This window comes from Macaca mulatta, chromosome 3 (genome assembly GCF_049350105.2).
Source record: "Macaca mulatta isolate MMU2019108-1 chromosome 3, T2T-MMU8v2.0, whole genome shotgun sequence".
Lineage (NCBI taxonomy): Eukaryota > Metazoa > Chordata > Mammalia > Primates > Cercopithecidae > Macaca > Macaca mulatta.
The window spans coordinates 98,669,360-98,690,928 of NC_133408.1; the positions used below are offsets into that span (position 1 = coordinate 98,669,360).

The window sequence follows — 21,569 nt, forward strand, 5'->3', positions numbered from 1 at the left end:
TACATCTAGTAACATTGTAAATTTTCTTATTATTGCAAACATTGTATCAATCAACTTTTAAAATTTTTCTAGATATATGATGTAATCTACTTTTAAGAACACTTTTTTTTTTTTTTCAAGTTTTCCAATCCTTATACTTATCACTACTCTTCTTTTTATGTACTGTGCTGGATAGTATCCCTGGTACAACACTGACTTATGTTAATAGTTTTCATTGATTCTATGCTAGTGTTTTTTATGCTGAAAACTTCCTAAAACAAAAAGTGTGTATATTTACTGAACTCTAAATTGACATAAGCCTATGAAAACTCAACAAATATTTGTTCAAAGAGTAAAGCTATTAATTAACTTTAATTTTAAATGTTTTACACAACAAGAATAACCTTGTAAAGAAATCTGATGATTCAGCTAGGAAAATGTTCCACCGAAAGAAACAGAAAACCTAACAAAAGTGGCTCACACAATATGGATGTTGTTTATTATATCATTCAACAAGAAAATGAAAGATAAGTATCTGTTGGCATTGGTTCAGTAGCAGAAGCATGGTAGGCCAGATAGATCTCCTATGTTTATGGCCTTTCCCTTATGGTCACAAGATGACTGCTGCAGCTCTGGGCATGACATCCTAGTGTAATCAAAGCAGGAAGAAACAGAGAAGGGGCAGCTAAGTCTGTCCTTTTGTGAGAAAGGCAGATACTTTCCTAGATGTAACCAAAACCGACTTCACCTTAGTTTTCATTGACAAAAAGTAGCTGATATGGTTATCTCAGGGAGCAATTAAGTGTGGGAGCAAAACACACGACCATTGAAATTAATTTCAACTTATCACCTGAGACAGGTCTCACTGCTGCTTCATTGTGGTACTCTTATCAAGATAGGCTAGCAGATGTAAGTGCCCGCCACATGTGATACACAGTTTTTCCTACTGCTTTCTTAATTTCACCCTTAGAGAATACAATTAGAAATAAGCTGCTGTTATTGCTAATGAAAGATCTCCTCCAATGTTTTATTAATTTTACACATGAACTAGGAGATATTCCATTAAAGCCTTTGTTAGGAAATCTTAATTAGTTTAAAAAAAAAAAAAACCCTTACAGGATAAAAGGGATGCCTTTGAGATAGAATTTTAGTGACATCTCCAGTTTCTGGTTACATGATATTGGTTAAGCTTCTGAAAAAAATCAAACAAATCCACAAACTTTCCTGATATGAATCTAATCTCGTTAATTTTCCTTTTCATTTAATCAACAAATATCAGCCAGTCTGTATAAGCCCACTGAAAGGTCTCTTAATTCAGTAGTAGTCTTACCTCAGGTATGCTCCATACGTGAAGAACAATCCCATCATTAGTCCATTTAAAATAAAGATTACACCAACATAATAGCAAGCAGGATCTCCCAATCCTTTGAAAAGATACAGATAATCAGTGTTTAATGAATATACGACTCTAAAGCAATTGGGCATAATTATCTCGGTGCTTTGCAATCAAGAGCTCATGAATTTGCTGAAAGCATTTGCTTTCCAGATTGCTGCTGTGTTTAATTCTTTACCCTTATAAGAGTTTGTGTGTGTGTGTGTGTATGCAGACACATATATATGTATGTGTGTATATATATGTGTGTATATCTACACATACACATATGTAAGCTCACCCTTATTGAGGTATAATATAGTTACACTTATACTTAACACTTTTTATAACTGCATTTGTACTTTCCTCTAAAGAATTACTATTACACTGTAATGATTTGTTGGGGATTCACATTTATTAGCTGATGCTGCTAGTGGTTAAGTGTCTGGAACTGTCTGTAGAACCACTTAATGAATACAAAAGAAAATCCATTGCATTATTTTTATCTGTTGCTAGGCTCTAGGAAGAGTTAAGGTATGGTTTTGACTTCAGGATACAGCTTTAGTCTATACGAAATGATCCAGTCATTTGATCCATTATCATGTATAGCTAGAATCTTAGTATATTCCATACAGAAGATCGTGCGTGTGTGTGGCAATACGTACTTTACGATCATCCCACATTTTTCTCAGAACAAGTTTATGACATTAGCAGATATAAAAATACTTTTCTTATGATTGAGAAAACAGAACATAGAATACTCAACTTGTCAGAGGTTATTTCACTTTAACTGGCTGGAGCCAAGGTCTGAAGGCTGGCCTTCTGATTCCCCCTGCCTCTCTGATCACTCCTCTGAGTCAGTTCCAGTAACTTCTCTTGTTTTATTTACCACTCTTCGACACTGGACCACCTTAGGTTCTGTCGTATGCCCCCTTCATTTCTCCATCTGCATATTCTCCATAAAGAAACTCTTCCACATCCATGGCTCCAATGATCTATATACAGATGACTCCAACTCTACATTTAATCCAGAACTTTCTCCTTATTCTCATACCCAGATAGCCACTTCATGTCCCCACTCTGAGGTGTCTTAAGTACCTCAAATTAATGCATACACAATGAAACATAACAATACAAACCTGCTGCTGTTCAAATGCTTCTTACCATTCAAAGGAGCTCAGTTACTTAAGCTAGAAACCCAACTGTGTTTCACATGACTCTTCACTCACCTTCCCCTCCCTTACCAAACAATTACCAAGTCTCGTCCATTCTACTTCCAAAATCTCTCTCACACCCAGGCATTTCCACATTATCTTTCCTGCAGTCACTTGCTGAGAATAGAGGAAGTCTCCTGCCTGGTCTCCCTGAACCTACTTTTGTCCCTTTTCTAATATTCTTTCCATACCATTGACTAAATAATGTTTTAAAATGAAAATCTGTTAAAATTCTTCAATGGATAAAGTATAAAATCCTTCGCCAGTGCACGCCTTTCATGATCTGATCCTTCCTTATATTCCCAGCACCATTTCACATCATTTTCTTCTCCATTGCTTCCAGGAATTCTAGCCTTCTTTCAGTTCTCTCTTGCTTCAGGATATTTGAATATGCTATTCCCTATTCTTAAAATACTTACCCTCTCTTACTCCTAATGTCGGGAACCTTATTTTCTTATTTGTAATATCCATCACAGTTGTAACTGCTAACAGCCCCCTTACAGCATAAACTCAATGAGGGTAAGGCTCCACGCCTAGCTGGTTCATCTCGGTGTGCCAAGTGCCAAACACGAACCTATCACTTATCGGGAATGTAACTAACACCATACTTAGGTGATCATTTTCACCACTCAGACAGGGTCACACCTTCTAGCTGACTGAATCATTGCTAAGCCTCTCATTTTATGAGGCAGTTTCTCCAATCCTTTACATTGTACACAAAAAAGTACAATTGCCCCTCAAACATCCTCATCAATTCTATTTTTACTGAGGGAATTAGTAAAAAATGTAATGAAAATAGATTTGGTTCATATTCCAAGAGTTGAATGTTGTTACAAACAAGTCTAAAAATTTATTCATAAAATATAGTAAGTCATGTTCTTAAGAATTTGAAGAAATAAAGAAAAAACAACAGTATTAGTGTTATGAAAAGAGATACATGTGGCTCTGAATGAGAGTCTCAAGGGACAGCACCGTACTTGAATTGTAAAAGTGCTGAAATGCAAACATCTTAAATGGAAGTGACCACTATGTATCCTGGAAAGCTGTTAGATGATTCCAAAAGCGGTTCTTTGACAAAGAAATCAATGTAGAATATAAATAGGAAGAGTTTTATTAATACTACTCATGAACTATGAGCATATATAAAAAGTAGTATTTCTAAATCTATTATTGCATATTTATGCAATTTTAAATTTTTAAAATATGTATGCATAATTAAATTTATATTAGTTATTACAAATAGATATTTGACTACTTAATCTACCCTCAAAATTTATATATTGAAACTACTCCAAGACACATCTTTCTGTATCTTTGCATTCTGAAACAGAAGACTAACTTATAGTCAAAATTGCATTACAATGGGATATGTTAATACTCAAATTCCAAACTTTATACTCAAATTTGTAAGCACACAGCCTTCTCAAAAAACTACTTTAAAATGTAAAATACTCATTGAGGTGAGTCACTTCTAATTTTTTTAAGTGAACAACAGTATTTTACAATAATTCTTAAAAGTGAATCATATTATTAAATGTTGATGAATGTTTACAAATGACAGCATGTTTGGAAGAAACATGCCTTCACAGCTTTGAACTTCATTAAGAGGTTCTATTCTGGTGACATTCCAGCAGGTCTTAGTCTCTAGTCCAAATAAATTCATTATTCCCATTAATGTGCAATACCAGGAGCCTATGACTACCTTTAAAAAGACTAAAAAAAAAGAGATAATGGAGGAAAATACATTCTCTTCATAATGATCTTTCCAAAGTACCATTTTGTGATGGTTGCCTTAGACATTATAAACTCTGACAATTTAGATCATTTCACTTGTGAATCAGTCACTTCAAAATTATACATTATGCTTCTATATAGAAAAATATTACATATGCGGTAACCAATTCTGTAATATAAATAGTAACTGTTAAGTCAATATAAAAGTATATAATTAAAATATGGTGATTAATAGAAAAATACAAAGATTTATAGAAACATTTCAAAATTCATTTCATTTAGATCCTTGAATTTATTCCTTCATAAAATATATAAAATACATTATAAAAACTGGAACATAATGGAATAATAGCACCCGTATGCATTACCACTTTAACCAAGCAGAAGATTTAATTAACCAGTTGTTTCCAATCTGCAAGCTATTTGTAACATATTCAAAGAGAAAGGAAAAATAACCACAAAAAAATTTCTAACAGAATGTTTATGTCTCAGAGGTTTTTAAAAAATAACATTATACATTCTGGAAAACTAATGTGAGATCACTGGGGGAAAAATAAAAAAATAAAGAGTTGAAAAAGGAAAGTAAGCACCTCTAAAAGCTAACCATTTTTAATATTTTGGTGATTGGCCAGGCACCGTGGCTCATGCCTGTAATCCCACCACTTTGGGAGGCCAACGCGGGCAGATCACGAGGTCAGGAGTTCGAGAACAGCCTGGCCAACTGGTGAAACCCCATCTCTACTAAAAATACAAAAATTAGCTGGGCATGGTGGCAGGCGCCTGTGATGCCAGCTACTCAGGAGGCTGAGGCAGGAGAATCACTTGAAATCAGAAGGCAGAGGCTGCAATGAGCCAAGATCACACCAGTGCACTCCAGCCTGGGCAACAAGAGTGAAACTCCAACTCAAAAAAACAAAAAAAATGTTGGTGATTATCTTTCCAGTCCTCCCCCTAGGCATTTAAAACATGAAATTAAGAGTTACTCAATACTACCTAATGAGATCACATTATCAATGTTAATGTAATATATATCACTAAACATCGTAAACATCTTTCCACGTCTCACAAGCGTAGATTTATTATGCAGCTTGATATAGTAGGAAAAGTATAGCTTTGATGTCAGAATTGAACTGAAATTCTGACTCTGCAAGTTATAGTTTCTATGGTTTCAAGAAATCCTTCAACAGCTTTCAATCATTTCATCTCTCAAATGAGTTTAATAATAACTATTCTACAAGAGAAGTGAGATAAGAGCTCACATATATAGTCATGTATGTCCTAAGTATAGTGCTGGCATATAGTATGCAATGAATGCTTTTACCTTTTTAAAACATTCTGTTCTAAACTCACATTTTTATTTGTAAATGAGAAATTAATCTCCTGTGAAATTAATCTCGCAGGGGGAGCAAGGCGACGGTTGCCAGGAAGCGCGCGCCACCCCTCCCTCCCATTCTTCGTCCTCCCCTCGCGCGCCACCCGTTTTTCCCTCTTTCTCCGTTAATAACAGCTGGGTGGCTGGGGGAGGAGGGAAGGTGGCCCCGGCGGAGTCTGGGCGGGCGCCTCCCGCTCAGCCGCCAGCCGCCTTGGGAGCCGGAGGATAGCGGCGCTAGCAGCGGCCGCCCGAGAGGAGGCTGTGCCGAGGCTCGGGGCGCCGAGCGCAGCAGCAGAGAGCACCAGCGACCCGTTGTGGCGCACCAGAAGCAAAACCAGCGGCAGCCGCACGGCCAACTGAGCCGCCCCTTCCTGCTGGAGCCAGCGAGGGGTGCGCGCAGCCGGGACCCCTTCCTCTGCGCGTCTCCTCGTTTCCCCCGCCCGCGTCAAGCCGCCAGCCTCGCCCGCCGCCCAGAGAAGGGGGCGCCGGGCTGCGGCCCTGTACGCGCGGGGGCCTCTCTGGACCGGCCGCGGCGCCTGGGCCCTGCTCTCTAGCTCCCGCGCTCACTCCTGCCCTCTGGGCTCTCCGGGCGCAGCGCGCGGGCCGGGCCGGACCCTGCCCGGGCCAGGACGGACATGAGCGCCAAGCAGAGCGGCCCGACAGCAGTTAACAGTCGCACGCGCGCGTGCTCGGGCTCAGATCTACTTTCCAGTAGCAGCGGAGGGGCCAATGGGACCGCCGGCGGCGGAGGCGCTCTGACCGCCGCTGCGCGGAGGTTCCCGGCTCAGGTGCCCAATGCGCACCAGCTCAGCGCTGCGGCCGGCGCCGCCGCGGCTTCGGCAGTCCCGCGCAGCCGCTGCCTCGGCGGGGCCGTGGGGAGCGTGGCGTCGGCGGCCCGTGCGGCGCAGTCCTCTTTCAGCATCCCGAACAGCAGCGGCGGCCCCTACGGCTCGCAGGACTCGGTGCACAGCAGCCCTGAAGACGGCGGCGGCGGCGGCCGGGAGCACCGGAGTACTGCGCCCGGTGATTAGCTCCTTACCAGCTCTCCTCTCGCCGCACATGTTTGGAGGTACGGACCCCTCTCCGCGGGCCCGCGCTCGGTCCTCCCGCGGCTGCACGTGGGTTGTGGCCGCCGGCTATTTTTAGCCTTCTTTTCTCCTTCGCCCGGGGTGCCGGGGGCTGCTGCCAGGCCCAGCCCCCGCAGGTCTCCATCCTGGGAAGAAACCCCCGGCACTTAACTGCTGCGGTGCGGCTGTCGCGTAGACGCGTGGTTTGGTATTTAAACATCGTGAGCACCCTCACCTCAGCGGCTCCCCGGTAGAGAAAGTCTCTTTTTCAGAGAGATGACTGGAGCAAATGTTGTTTTACAACAAACCGACGAAACAGCCCTTATGGTTGTGGCTTTTAGTACCGGGAAGTCAGGAGGAGACCTGTTGCTAAATGTAGTTCTATCTGGGGACTCAGTGGGGAACAGTTTTTAAAGGGCAAAGGTCAAAGGGTCTCGGATGAACGCTGAGTTACCATCTTTGGACCGACCTTTAATAAAAAGCTGTAATTCTTAAATCTGTGTCAGTCCCACTTACTATGTCACTTTAATTGGAGGAAAGCGTTAATGAAAAGTTTGTTTTTAAACCCCACTGAACCGCTACTTAAGGTCACAGTTAATGTGAGTCCTGCTTAATTTAGAAAGCATTTAAAAAGTGGAAAAGTTTCCTAAGGAAGTAAAAATTTTGCAACTCTGCCTGCAAGGTACAGTAATTGGCTAGGTTCTTTTGAAGAGCAGTGTTGACTAGAGTTAAGAAAAAGTCAGTTGGGGAAAATGGACATTTTTAATAGCAAAATGATGTGCTTTACTATAGAAACAGGAGGAAGGGTGCGTTGTCCTGGGAAAAGTGAATTCTACTTCTTCAGTTATGTTTTATGCTGATCTACTTTATTGCAAAACGCTAATAGTAAATGAATCAAGACCACCTCCCCTCCCCGATTTATGAAAATAAATAGAAGTATAGAAGATAAGCATTCCCATTTCATCGCATTATGCATCCAATATTAGAAGAATTCGCAGCTGAGCGCAGATGAACAGCGAAAACAGCATCCCCTACATTTTTGTGCCTCTTTTACTCATGTATTTGTAAACGTAGGAACTTTGAGTGGAGACTTAGTAAAGTGGAATACGTAGTAATTTATCTGTTCTGATGTTCTGTACTATCAGCATACACGCCAGCATAAATTAAAAATAAGAATGTCATGTTTAATTTTTCCCATCTTTTTAGTAACGCTTTGCACATTCAATATGGAATGACGCTTGACTTTTAATTAGCTACCTTGTTTTAAATTAATTTTTGCTTCTTAAAAATATTCATCCCTCTTAAAATTGGGCCATTTTTAAAAGTCATTTGCTTTTGAGTAAAAGAACTCTCCTGGTGTCCTTAAAGTGATTTGATCACAACTAAACAGTTGAAGTTGCTGTAGTCCACACTGAAGAATATAAAAGGCAGATTCTGAGAATTGGTGATTAGTGTGAGATTGAAGGGCAAACTGGTTTTTAATATTTATCTTTATCTTTTTAAAGTGAAAACTTGCATTTAGCAGTTATCAAAAGATGAATAAGTTCGCTAAAGAAGGGTGAATAGGAAAAGCCTTGTCAAGTTAATAGTTAATATTTAATATGCTGATTTTTAAAAATTCATTTTCTAAGAGCTGATAATTCCCTTTGAGAAACATATTTCTATGGGTTTACTTTGTTAAGTAAATGCATTCCATTCAGAGCACGGGACAGTTGAGCCCCATGTTATTCCTAGTAAATGAGTAAGTCAAAATACCTAGTTGCTTAAAGTTGGAGATAAAGCATTTCTCTTTTTTCTTATCTAAGTTCTAGGTTTGTGCACTCACTATAGTTCTTTTAGTGCTGTTGGGGTTGGGTGACTGGGACCTAGTAGTACAGAGACAGTTTCTGAGGAACTTATAGCAGCCTTTCTCAACCGGCTTTGTGGAGACAATTGTGCTGTAGTGTGCAATGCATTTTAACTTTTAGCTCCAGTGCATTTAGGACAGTTTTAGTTATGTATCATTCTTGGAACAGTTGAGAAAACAGTCACTGAAAAAATTGCCTGTGTTTAGTGATTCAGATGAGGAACCTCAGTTGAGAATTGCTGGAAAGGGATCAGAGAAATTACCTGTTCTTACTGTATGACAGGATCAAATGAAAGTGCCACATCCTGAAATTTTTGTTGAGACAGGGAGATGGAATACACTTATGTAAAACCCCATCTTAGTGGCATGCCTTACTGAGATTTTTACCTATATTTTAGTGGACGGGTTATTAGGAAAATAATAGAAGTGTGTTTCTCATCATCATGAGATTTAGGGAGCTAGATCTTATAATTTAAAAAATTAGACTTGACTATACTTCACATTTACTTGATTTTTTAGTATCTATTATAGCATTATTGTGTTTATTCAGTTACAAATTTTATAAATGGTTATATACAAATAACCCATCTTAAAATTGATAAAAGGATTATTTCAGAATTAATGGAAAGTTCATATTGTTTTTTGTAAAGCTGTTGTTTTAATTGTTGTTTAGATTATTCACGTCTCCTAATAAGAAAATATGGTACCAATAAGATTCAGAATTATTCTCTTGTGAGCTGTCATGTAATTTATAGAAAATGAAAAACAGTTCCCCCTTTTTATTTTTAACACTTAAGAGTCTAGCAAGTGGAATTTTTAGTAGTTCCCTCACAATGAATTGCCACATTGAACGAGGAAGTTTTCTGTGTTGGTTTTATGTTTTGCTGTCTTTTGGACATCTATTTTGGCTATATACGCTCTTATTTTCTCTAGAGACTGGAAGAAAAATGCCTAATCCAGATATTTCAGTTTGTAGAAATTTCCTAGAATTGAGTTGCCGGACATCAGAATATGATTATATTTATATAGGAGTTTTTAGGTGAAGTAAATCTTGTCTTTGTTATTCTTTTCAGACTGGGGAGTGTTAAAGTGAACAGACGCTTTCTCGACTACTGCTAGTATTGTCCATCACCTTTGTTTTAAAACGGGTCTTAAGGGTATTTCCTAACGTTTAAAAGTCTTGATGGTATCTTAGAGGGGTTTGTCTGGCTTTAATTTATATCTACGTTTTTTTTCCCACTGTCAAGTAGCTATTGTTCATAAGAGCATAACATGAGTGGTAAAATAGCCTTTTAATGATGCGGCAAGAATGGGGTAGATGAATTGAGCTATAGAAATATACCAATAAATGGAGATTATTTCCAGAGAAATTGTGTGGACTTCTAAATGTGTCCTTGAGTCCGGAAGTGAAAATGTAAAATGACTTAATCTCAGACAACCAGTGGTGTGGGGTTGCTTTTGGCCTTCTGATTTTCTTGAGCTTTCTTGGGTGTGACTTGCTCTTGAGTATTTCAGTAGTCTGATTGTCATTCAGGTGCCTTGTTACTTGTGAAACATGTTTTCTTATATTGAAGGAGTGCGGGTTATCTCTTAAAACTGAATATGTTGAAGAAGACCTGTATTTCTAGGAAGATTTCTCTTAATTTGTAAAGCAGATGTGAAGTTTTATGGTGTTAGGTTATCTTCATCAATTAACCATTATTGAATTGGTCTCAGTTATCACTTCTTACCAATATCAAGTGCCAAAATGTTTGAATTTGGGACATTGTAATTTATTTCCCATTCTTGAATGTTATTTTGTGCCATCGAAGGCTTTTACGGGGAGTGGCAGAAGAGGAATGTTTGCCTCTTTCTAAGAAAAATGAGCCTTCTAACCACAACCCCTGCCACTCCTGAAGTAACAAGAATTTTGGTGGTTATTGTTTCTCACTTGTAATTTCATACCTTCATATTATATGCTTTGCTGTGTGTAAGTGTGGCCTGTGTCGTGGAAGTTTCTGCTTTGGGAATTTTTCGGAACTATTCTTGACTGCAAGGTGGGGAGGATTGGTGAGTTGCACAGGGCATCACCTGATCTGAGAGCAGCATGACCTGAGAACCTGGTATTTTGATGCTTTGCTGGCTGGTGCAGTGCCTGAGGGGGTAAGAGCCCTGTTGTAAGATAGTGTCTTACTCCCTCAGGCACATCTCCAGCAAGTCCCTTGCTGTCCTCCAATTTGATTGCTTTGCCTGATGACTAGTAAGTAAGTTCTTCTGACTACCAAATATCGTTAATTAGATATCAACTTTTAAACTATTTATTATTGTTTGGGCTGTAAGGAGAATTGCCCTAATGTTACACTTATTACGTCTACTAAGTATTATGTAAAATTGGGTATATTGGCAAATGTGTTAAAAGAGAGTGTAGGAACTGCTTTATATAGCAAATTACTTCCTAAGTTTTACCTTATGTAAATATTCTTAAGAACTATTGTTAATTTGAAATGTTAGTCTGTGTTTTAATTTTGCATGTACATGACATTTACTTGTTTAGAAATTGGACAAAACGTAGGCCTTTTTGTGAAAAAAGAGTTCAGAAATGCCTTAGGTTCTGATTTTATTCGTTTTCTAAGCTGCTTATTAACAAATGACTACAAATTTAGCGGTTCTAAGCAACACATTTACTACCTCGCAATTTCTATGGGTCAAGAGGCTGGGCACAACTTAGCTGTGTCCTCTGTAAGACTGCAGTCAAAGTGTTGGCCAGGGCTGGGTTGTTATCTAGAGACTCAACTGGGGAAAGGTCTCCCCCCAGACTTCCTTGGGTTATTGGCTGAATTTATTTCTTTGTGTCTGTTAGGTTCAGAGCAGCTTGCTTCTTCAAAGTCAGCACAGGAAGAGAGTCTAGCAAAGGTGAACTGGTGCTATGTTCTTACATAATCACGTACCTGTAATCACATACAACCCATTGCCTTTACTGTATTTCATTGATTAGAAGCAAGCCGTAGGTCCAGTTCATGTGCAAGGGGAGGGAATTATACAAAGGTTTAAACACCAGGAAGTGTAGGAATCAAGAACAGTCACATCAGTTCTGTCTGCCACATGGATTATAGACTTAGATTGACAGTTGAACATGTAACTTTTTTGTTAAACTCATTTTTTATTTACTTTTAAAAAGTTGTCCTAATGCATATGGTAAGTATAGTATTAATAAACATGAATCGAGCCCCTTTTAAGGGCTGCGCATTGTAGTTACTGAGAGTTCAAATATGGGGCTTCTTTATGCACTGCTCAACTCTCCACTGAATTTGGGAGATGGGTATATGTGATTATTATACGGTGCAACAAATTCTGTAAATGAACTGTTAGCAAAATGCTTAGTGAAGTATCTTTGTCTAGGCTAGTCAAAAAATGCTTCCCAGAGGAGGGTACATTTGAACTGTAGTTTGAAGGATTTAGAAGTTTTACGGAGAGAGGGCACTATAGACTAAAGAGAAATCCACAGAAGCGTGGGTTTTGATAGGGCATACAGAAAAGTTAAATATGTCTGGACTGCGGGGTGCATAGAGGAATGATGAGAACCTGAAGCTAGAAAAATAGAAAGTGGAGCCAGTTGAAGGATTTTGTAGTGCTATAGGTTTGTTTTATCTCATGAAGTTTGAAAGCAGGGGGAGTATCATGATTAGGCCATTGGGCACAATTAACAATTGTAGTTTACATGGATGGCAACCTTCTCTAGTGGTGCAGACTTCAGGCTGTATGCAGCAACCCCTATCAGGATTCAGTTCTTGAGGAGGAGAGTGTGATAGCAGGAGGGTAAGTTAGGATTCGAATTTTAGAATATAACTGATAGAAGATGCCTATGTTGAAAACATGGCATTGGTGAGGGAGAAGAAAAGTTAGATTTGATTGAGATTTCTAAGGTAGAACTGATAGAATTGAGAACCAGGGTACATAGTGATGTCTTTAACCAGTATTAAAGATGAAAAGAACAAGTTTTAGGAAATGATAATGAGTTCCTTTTAGGCCTGTTAAATTTGAGTGGCTGTAGGATTTCCACCTGGATAGAAGTATCCTTTAAGTGGTTGGAAACATGAGTCTCTAATTCAGGATATTACAAAAAATTGAGAAATCAATTTTCAGGTTATAAATGAATCCAGAAAGTGGGTAAGATTCCTAAGGAATAAATATAAGTTGATGAAGGACAAGGATGGAATCCAGAGAAGTATTTTAAGAGACAGGCAGAGGAAGAGGCCAGCAATTAGAATTCAACCACAGGGAAAGGATGTTTTTTAAAACCTTTTTTTTTTTTAAATTATAAAAATAATACCTGTTCACTAGAGAAAAACTAACATACAGAAAAGCAGTGGCTCACGCCTGTAATCCCAGCACTTTGGGAGGCTGAGGTGGGCGGATCACGAGGTCAGGAGATCGAGACCATCCTGGCTAACACGGTGAAACCCCGTCTCTACTAAAAATACAAAAAATTAGCTGGGCATGGTGGCGGGCACCTGTAGTCCCATCTACTCGGGAGGCTGAGGCAGGAGAACGACGTGAACCCGCGAGGCAGGGCTTGCAGTGAGCCGAGATCGTGCCACTTCACTCTGGCCTGGGCAAAACAGTGAGACTCCATCACACACACACACACAAAAGCAAATTGCTGGTAATCTTACCACCAGAAATAACCAGAAAAAAGTGTTAATGTCTTTTATATATGTATTTGTTTTAGACACAAAGTTTGTTTGGAACATTCATTTTTATATTGTTTTGATTTTAACCTTTCTGATGTTCTCATACAAAGTTTAAAGCTACAAATTTTCCTCTAAGAATTGCTTTACCTGAATCCCACTGATTTTGAAGTGTTCTTGTTAACATTCAGTGAAAAATGCATTTCAATTTCCCATATGATTTCTTCTTGATCCATGGGTTACATATTCTTTGATAACGTGCTCTTTCCCTTTCCACTAGTTTCTAACATTGTATTAAAATTTTTTATAACGTGATTTTTAATTATCACCCAGTATTCCAAAAATCACTCAAATATTTAACGAGGACCCGCTCTTCTGGACACTATTCTGGGGATACAGCAGTGAAGAAATAAGACAAAAATCCCTGCTTTTAGGGGCCTTATTATTCTATTTGGGAGAGAGAGTAAACAAACAAGTAAAATACATAGCGTGTTAGGGCATTCAGTGTAATGGAAAAAAATGGAGTGCAAAGGCTGATAGAGATTCTGGGATGGAGCCCTGTCTATAGTTGCTATTTTAAATAGGGTTTTAAGGATGACCTCACTGACAAGGTGACAATTTAAGCAGAAAGTGAAGGAGCAAGCCATGAGGATCTCTGGGGGAAAAACATTTTCAGGCACAGGGAACAGTAACTGTAAAGGCCCTGAGGCATGAGTGTACCTGATATGTAGATTTACTGCAGCTGGAGTGCAGAGGGCTGTAGAAGATGAGAGCATAATGGGGTGGCGTGAGGTTGGGACAGAATCATAAACTGCCTGGTAACCACTGACCTGTGGTTTCTGGCTTTTGTTTGAAAGAGGGATGGGGAGACACTGGAGTATTTTTGTGCAGAGGATTGACATAATCTGACTTGGGTTTTAAAGGATTACTCTGGCTATTGTGTGAGGTGGCAAGAGTCAGCAAGGAGGCAGAAATCCAGATGAAAGATAACAGTAGCTTGGAGTAGGGTGGCAGTGCTGGAGGTGCTAAGCAGTGGCCATATTCTGGATATCCAGTGTTTTGAAGATAGAGCCACCTGGATTAGATGTGGAGGTATGAGAGAAAATGAAGAGTCAAGGATTTATTTGGTTGTTCCTTATGGTTGAGTTTGTTTGGTACAGTTATAATAAAATACTGTTGCTGTGAACACCCTGGTAAGCAAATTTGCAAATTTTTACAGGTTTTTAAAAAAAATTTTTTGGATGGAGTCTCCCTCTGTCACCCAGGCTAGAGTGCAGTAGTGCAATCTTGGTTCACTGCAACCTCTGCCTCCCAGGTTCAAGCGATTCTTGTGCCTCAGCCTCCCAAGTAGCTGGGATTACAGGTGTGCACCACCATGCCTGTCTAATTTTTGTATTTTTAGTAGAGACTGGATTTCACCATGTTGGCCACGCTAGTCTCAAACTCTTGGCCTCAAGAGATTCACCCACCTCGGTCTCCCAAAGTGGTGGGATTACAGGCCTGAGCGCCCAGCCAGTTCTTAGAAATTTATCAGCGACATGGGATTGCCAGAAACAAAGATATACTTTTGTTCAAGGCATTTGATCTTTATTGCCAAATTGCTCGTTAGAAATGGAAACAGCTTCTAGCAAGGTATAATCTTTAGGACTATGTAAAATTTTTTTTTTTTTTTGAGATGGAGTCTCGCTCTGTCACCCAGGCTGGAGTGCAGTGGCCGGATCTCAGCTCACTGCAAGCTCCGCCTCCCAGGTTCACGCCATTCTCCTGCCTTAGCCTCCCGAGCAGCTGGGACTACAGGCGCCCACCACCTCGCCCGGCTAGTTTTTTTTTGTTTTTTCGTTTTTGTATTTTTTAGTAGAGACGGGGTTTCACCGTGTTAGCCAGGATGGTCTTGATCTCCTGACCTCGTGATCTGCCCGTCTCGGCCTCCCAAAGTGCTGGGATTACAGGCGTGAGCCACCGCGCCCGGCCAAAATGGTTTTTGATATTTATAAGTACAGATTGGTAGATTTATTTCAAGTAATATCACCTATCAGGTCTTTATTTCATTCAGGGCTCTTTTTTTTTTTTAGCAACGAAAATATTTAGTGTGTCAGAAAATTATAGGTGTATTCAGTCATTTGAATTTCATAAGTTCTGACCATGTGGAATATCCTAATTTTTGCTTAAATTGTGATTAGTGTGTAATAGTTCTTTAATTTACCTATTTATATATGAGCTGAGGAAAAAAAAACAAAGAAGACATATATACATAATGGGTTATTTATTATGTGTAATATGTTTCAGAGAGCCAGTCTCAATTTGAACAATAAATTTTGCTATTTTTTTGGTTTTTAATTTTTTTCTACTGTTACCTCTATTCTGTTCTTTCTCATTTTGTAAAGCTAATTTTGTTCTTTCACCTAGCTTCTTAGTTCTTTATTTTTTATTTATAATTTTTTAATGATAAAAGCGTTTAAGGCTGTGTTTACTTCTCGTTACATATAGTCACTTCCCATAGCTTTGGATACTTACCATTTTCATTATCATTGAGTACACATTTTTTTTTTCTTTTAAAAGTCAGTTCTATCGAGGAATAATCATGTTAACTGCATTTTGATACTTTCTTTTACTTGGAAGTTATTTTAAAGTGTGGCTTTATTGTGGTTGTCCTTACTACTACCCTTCTATTACTTCTGGTGTTAATTTAGAAATATTGAACCGTGACTGGGCATGGTGGCTTACGCCTGTAATCCCAGCACTTTGGGAGGCCGAGGTGGGTGGATCATCTGAGGTCAGGGGTTCGAGGCCAGCCTGGCCAACATGGTGAAAGCCCATCTCTACTAAAAAAAAAAATACAAAAATCAGCTGGGCTTGGTGGCAGGTGCCTGTAATCCCAGCTTACCAGGGGGTGCTAAGGCAGGAGAATTGCTTGAACCTGGGAGGTGGAGGTTGCAGTAAGCCGAAATCGCGCCACTGTACTCCAGCCTGGGTGACAGAGCAAGACCCCGTCTCAAACAAACAAACAAACAAACAAAAAAAAAGGTATTGCACCATGGTCAGAGAATCTTAGGTCTTTCAGTTGTAAAGGATAGAAGCATAACTCAAAATAGCATTAAGTGGAAAAACTATATATTGTTTCAAATTTTTGAAAGGATCCTAGGGTAACTTAGAGAATTGAAGGAACAAATGGAGGAACCAAGGCCTCTGGAGCTGAAATTTAGAGAGAGAGAGGGAGAGGGAGAGGGAAAGAGAGAGAGAGAGAGAGAGAGAGAGAGAGTGTGTGTGTGTGTGTGTGTCTCTTTGTGTCTGTGTGTGTCTGGGATTACAGGTGTCAGCCACTGCCCCCAGGTAATATGGGCCTTCTTTAAGCTGGGGCTTTGAGACTCTCTGTATTTCCAACTACATGCAATTTTACAGGCCTGAAGGGAGTACCTTTCTCTACCTCCAGCAGAAAGGACTCAGATTAACTCAGTTTGAGTTCTGTGTCTGTCCATAAATTACAAAAGCAGAGATGGGATGCACTTTATGTCCAGGCTGTATTCTGTTATTGTGGGGAAGAGTTTAAGTCTTCAAGTCATGTTTCTTGGGCTGACCTTAAGCAAGTTTCTTAGTTCCTCTGTACCTCTGTTTTCTCATCTCTAGAATCAGGCCAGGTGCAGTGGCTTGCACCTGTAACCCCAGCACTCTGGGAGGCCGAGGGGGGCAATCGCTAGAGCTCAGGAGTTCGAGGCCAGCCTGGGCAACATGGTGAAACGCCGGTTCTACCAAAAATACAAATATTAGCCAGGTGTGGTGGTGTCTACTCCAGAGGCTGAAGCAGGAGGATCGCTTGAACCCAGGAGGTTGAGGTTGCGGTGAGCCAAGATTGCACCACTGCACTCCAGCCTGAGCGATGGAACGAGGCTTTGTCTCAGAACAAAACAAAAACCTGCTTTTGTAGTATTGTGAGGGTTAAAGTAGTTCACATACTTCATGCCTTTATACTTTTAACTATTGAACGAACCTCTTCAATGAATGAAAAAATTAAAACATCCAAGATTTATGCCCCACTTCCAGTCTCACCCTCCTCAAAAGACCGTGTGCTTTACTCTGATACCATATTCCTTTCTCTTCCCAACTGCTCAGATTTTGTAAAAACAATCCAGTTTGCATTATTTTTATAATGTATCTTCCTTATATTTACAGAATTCTCCCCTGAACATTTGAATTGAGTTTTTCAGCACATTTACCCTGCTAAACACATGGTAAAAACTTTGTAAATGTTGAATGTTTCCCAAAATGTATTTGATAACTACTTTATTATGTTTTAAGATAAGATTATTATCAGAATTATTGCTGTGTTTAAATTATGTATAAAAATGTATTGCTCTAGAAAGAAGTGGTGGGCTATGTTTTTATTTGTACAATGTAAATACAGATAAATTAATTTTTGAACCAAATAGGTATAATGTAGATTATATAAATGGAGGCAGTTATAAAATAGCCTTAGAAGTAAAATTATACTGTGCTTATAGCTCTTTTATAACCATTTGAAGGTGTTACAAAGTGTTATCAATGTGAGTGTGTTTTGTGGGCGGTCGAAGATGGTTGGAAGGATGGTTGATAAGGTAGGTCAGTGTTTTCATTAAGTGTGTGCTGCTGCTTCAGGGCAGAGGCTGAAAAACTTAGATTTTTTTTTAGTTCCATGATTTACTGCATCTCAGGCAACCTGGATGACATGGCATTTACTAAAGCAATTCGCTGCTTTGCTGGTGCTTCAGCACCCTTCAGTCCGAGAGTCCTGAAGTCTTGATTTGTAATTCTCCAGGTTTCCTGTCTATCATAGCACTTCTTCAAAAACAGCAAATCTAGTGACCCTGAAATGTCAGTTCCTTAATAACTCCTTTTGTCCACTCTTCCTACCAGCTTATCATACACAGAGTTCTTTGGAGGATTGCCATTAGTTTCTTTAAAACAACATAACTAAAATTAAGAATATTTAATGTTATTGGCCACTTTAAGTGTCTTTATAAATACTGAACTAATACAGTCACTTTCATATAGTAATTTATGTGTTAGGAAAGTTACTTCATAAGCACTATCTCTTTTGAGTCTATGTCATAATAAATGGATGGTAAAGTAGATAATTTCTTTAGCTATTATTTGGAGATGAGACTCAGAAGTTAGATCAACCACTTGTAGTATTTTAAGTGTGAGTTATTCTATATTTTAGTTGTGAAGTGTACAGAATCTAATTAACTTTTAATAATTCAGAGTCCTTTTCACAGTTGGCTGCTTTTCTTTTCCTGTACAATCTTGTGTTTTCTCTTTTGTCTTTTAAAAATTTGTTAATTAAAAAAATTGTTTAGTTACAACCCTCCCTCATTTGTATAAATCTTCTCTCAGATTATTCATATAATGAGTATTGCCTGAATGTCATTTTCTTGTTAAAGTCTCTTCTGGGACCCTCTGACCTACCGTGTTCTGAACTGATTATCCTGAGATCGCTTTTTGTTCATCATCATCTTGGAAATTGCATTTACCTGCCTCTCTCTTATGTTCAGTTTCCTGGTTCCTTGAATTTATATGTCTTCTTTCTTGATGTTCTCCATTGTTTTTAGTTGATGTAATCTCGTAGTTCCTACTGAGAAAGAATATGTGTAAGGTAAAAAAGTTTTGAGGCTTCCGTTTCTGAAAATACTTTATTTCTGCCCTCATTTTTGATTAGTACTTTGACTTGATATAGAATTCTAGGTTGAAGTTATTTTCCCTGAGAATTTTAAATGTGTTGCTTTGTTGCCTGCTGGCTTCTAGTGTTGCTGTTGAGCACATAGATGTCATTATGGTTTTTGATCCTTTGTATGAAAATTTCATTATTACATGCCTTGGGAGGGAACTGTTTTCATTCATTGTGCAGCATATTTGGTAGGCTCTTCGAGTTGGCTGCTTTCTGTGATTTTTTTTTTTTTTTTTGCCATTTTTTTCTTTCATGATTTAGATGTTGTACACCTAGAGTAATCCTTTGCTTTTTCTTTTTTCTCTTCTTTTTTTATGTCTTTGCTTTTTGTTCTTTTTTTCTTTTGGGGGATTTATTTATTTATTTAAAGACAAGGTCTCGAGACTCTGTCACCTTGGTTGGAGTGTAGTCGTGTGATCCTAGCTCACAACAGCCTTGAACTCCTGGGCTCAAGTGATCCTCCTGCCTCAGCCTCTTGAGTAGTTGGGACTACAGGTGCATGCCACCATGCCCAGATGGGGACTTTTAAAAATGTGATCTTATAATTATTTTGTCAATTTTTATTTGTTTCTCTAATTTTAATTTTTAACTTAATTTTTAACGTTTTTTTAAATTTCTGAGGTCTTTAGAAAAGAGTGTTTTTTCATATATTCCATTTTCGTTTTGTGGGTACAATATCTTTTTCTAAGAATATTACTGATGTGTATTTACTTGTGCATCTGTTTGTGTATATGTGTATATGTGTATGTGTACATTTGTATATGTATGTGTATGCTTTGTTCCGTTTCCTGATTACTCAGTTTCTTCCCACTTGCTTTTTCTGTTTGTTTGGTTTCATTCTTTTGTTAGATATTTTCCTTAAATGTTTGGTGATCTTTGGCTAACTCCTGATACTGTTAAAGTGGGAGATCACTAAAAAGCAAATTGGAAACTCTCTGTGCATGTAGTGTGCTTTATCTGGGCCATTTTCTCAGGAGTATTACTGTCTTTTCTCTTGGGCTGGTCATATTTTGCAGAAATGGCTTTTCTTGCCTGGAAGACGCAATCGTTTATGCTAGTGATCTAAGAGCAGAGTGAGAAGAAGATTGAGAGTCTTAATACTCAAAATGATGCTTTCATTTAATCTCCATATTTAGTATCAATACAGGACCTCTGCCTTCAGCTATTCCTGTTGTCTGCAAGTCTAGAAACTTTTCCCTCTCCAAATAACAAACTTCTAGTGTAGTGCCAGGGTTGGGGTTGCTTAGGTGCTGCAAGTCAGGGAGGACAACTGGGAGATCTCACAGCTTCTTACAGAGACTGGCAATGAATCTTTCTTTTTGAGGCCTGCCTTCACCCCTGCTTCCAGGGATATCTTGTGCTTGCCAATTCTGGTGCCTGCTGTCAATCAGTTTGCTTCTCTGCTTTCCTAGTTCTGCAGTGAAAATTATTACTCATTAATTTTCTTTCCAGAGCCTAAAGGTACTGCTTTTTATTTCATTTTCCTGATTTTTTTCTAGGCGTATTCCCTTTAAAAATTACATTTTTATCATTTTAGTAGGATGTTTGGACTGAGCAGAAACTAATGAATGTGTACAACTAGTTATCTTTACTTAGAGGTTTTCCTTTTTTAATTGCAGAGGAAATAAGAATTCACTCCTATAAAAATTTAGATGATGTAGCTGGGCGTGGTGGCTCACGCCTGTAATCCCAGCACTTTGGGAGGCTAAGGGAGGTGAATCACCTGAGGTCAGGAGTTCGAGACCAGCCGGACTAACATGGTGATACCCTGTCTTTACAAAAATTAGCCGGGTGTAGTGGCACATGCCTGTAATCCCAGCGAGTCAGGAGGCTGAGGCAGGAGAATTGCTTGAACCCGGGAGGCGGAGGTTGCAGTGAGCTGAGATCGCACCATTGCACTCCAGCTGAGGCAACAAGAGCGAAACTATGTCCCGCGCCCCCCCAAAAAAAAGAAAAAGAAAATTCAGATGATGCAAAAAAAGTGAAAGTCGCTTTCAGTCCTCTGGTGTGAACATGTTCAACTAGTCCTCTAATGGTTTTCAAACTTTTTTTTTTCTTTTTTTTTTTTTTTTTTTTCTTTTGAGACATAGAGTCTCATTCTGTCGCCCAGGCAGGAGTGCAGTGGCACCATCTCAGCTCACTGCAGCCTGTCTCCTGGGTTCAAGCAATTCTCCTGTCTCAGCCCCCCAGGTAGCTGAGATTACAGGTGTGTACCACCATGCCTGGCTAATTTTTGTATTTTTAGTAGAGGTGGGGTTTCACTATGTTGGCCAGGCTGGTCTCAAACTCCTGACCTCAGGTGATCTGCCTCGCTCAGCCTCCCAATGTGCTGGAATAAAGGAACTGTGTATTAACATGTTAACAATTCATAACTGCACTTCTTTTTAATTATACTTTATGTTCTAGGGTACATGTGCCCAATGTGCAGATTTGTTACATATGTATACACGTGCTACGTTGGTGTGCTGCTGACCATTAACTCGTCATTTACATTAGGTATATCTCCTAATGCTATCCCTCCCCCCTCCCCCTACCCCACAACAGGCCCCGGTGTGTGGTGTTCCCCTTCCTGTGTCCAGGTGTTCTCCTTGTTCAGTTCCCACCTATGAGTGAGAACATG

The 21,569-nt window shown here is 39.3% G+C and overlaps 2 pseudogenes across 2 annotated transcripts in view; one reads left to right on the forward strand and one right to left on the reverse strand.

Annotated features, from left to right (window-relative positions):
* The window catches only part of LOC106997473 (putative C-mannosyltransferase DPY19L2), a 105,545-nt pseudogene that overhangs the window by 64,270 nt on the left and 19,706 nt on the right, over nt 1-21,569 (reverse strand).
* The window catches only part of LOC100429134 (E3 ubiquitin-protein ligase ZNRF2 pseudogene), a 195,539-nt pseudogene continuing 179,171 nt past the window's right edge, over nt 5,202-21,569 (forward strand). For both annotated transcript variants that reach the window (XR_013415414.1, XR_013415415.1), the window contains exon 1: nt 5,202-6,740. The product of XR_013415414.1 is annotated as an E3 ubiquitin-protein ligase ZNRF2 pseudogene, transcript variant X1 (transcript). The remainder of the gene's footprint in view (nt 6,741-21,569) is intronic.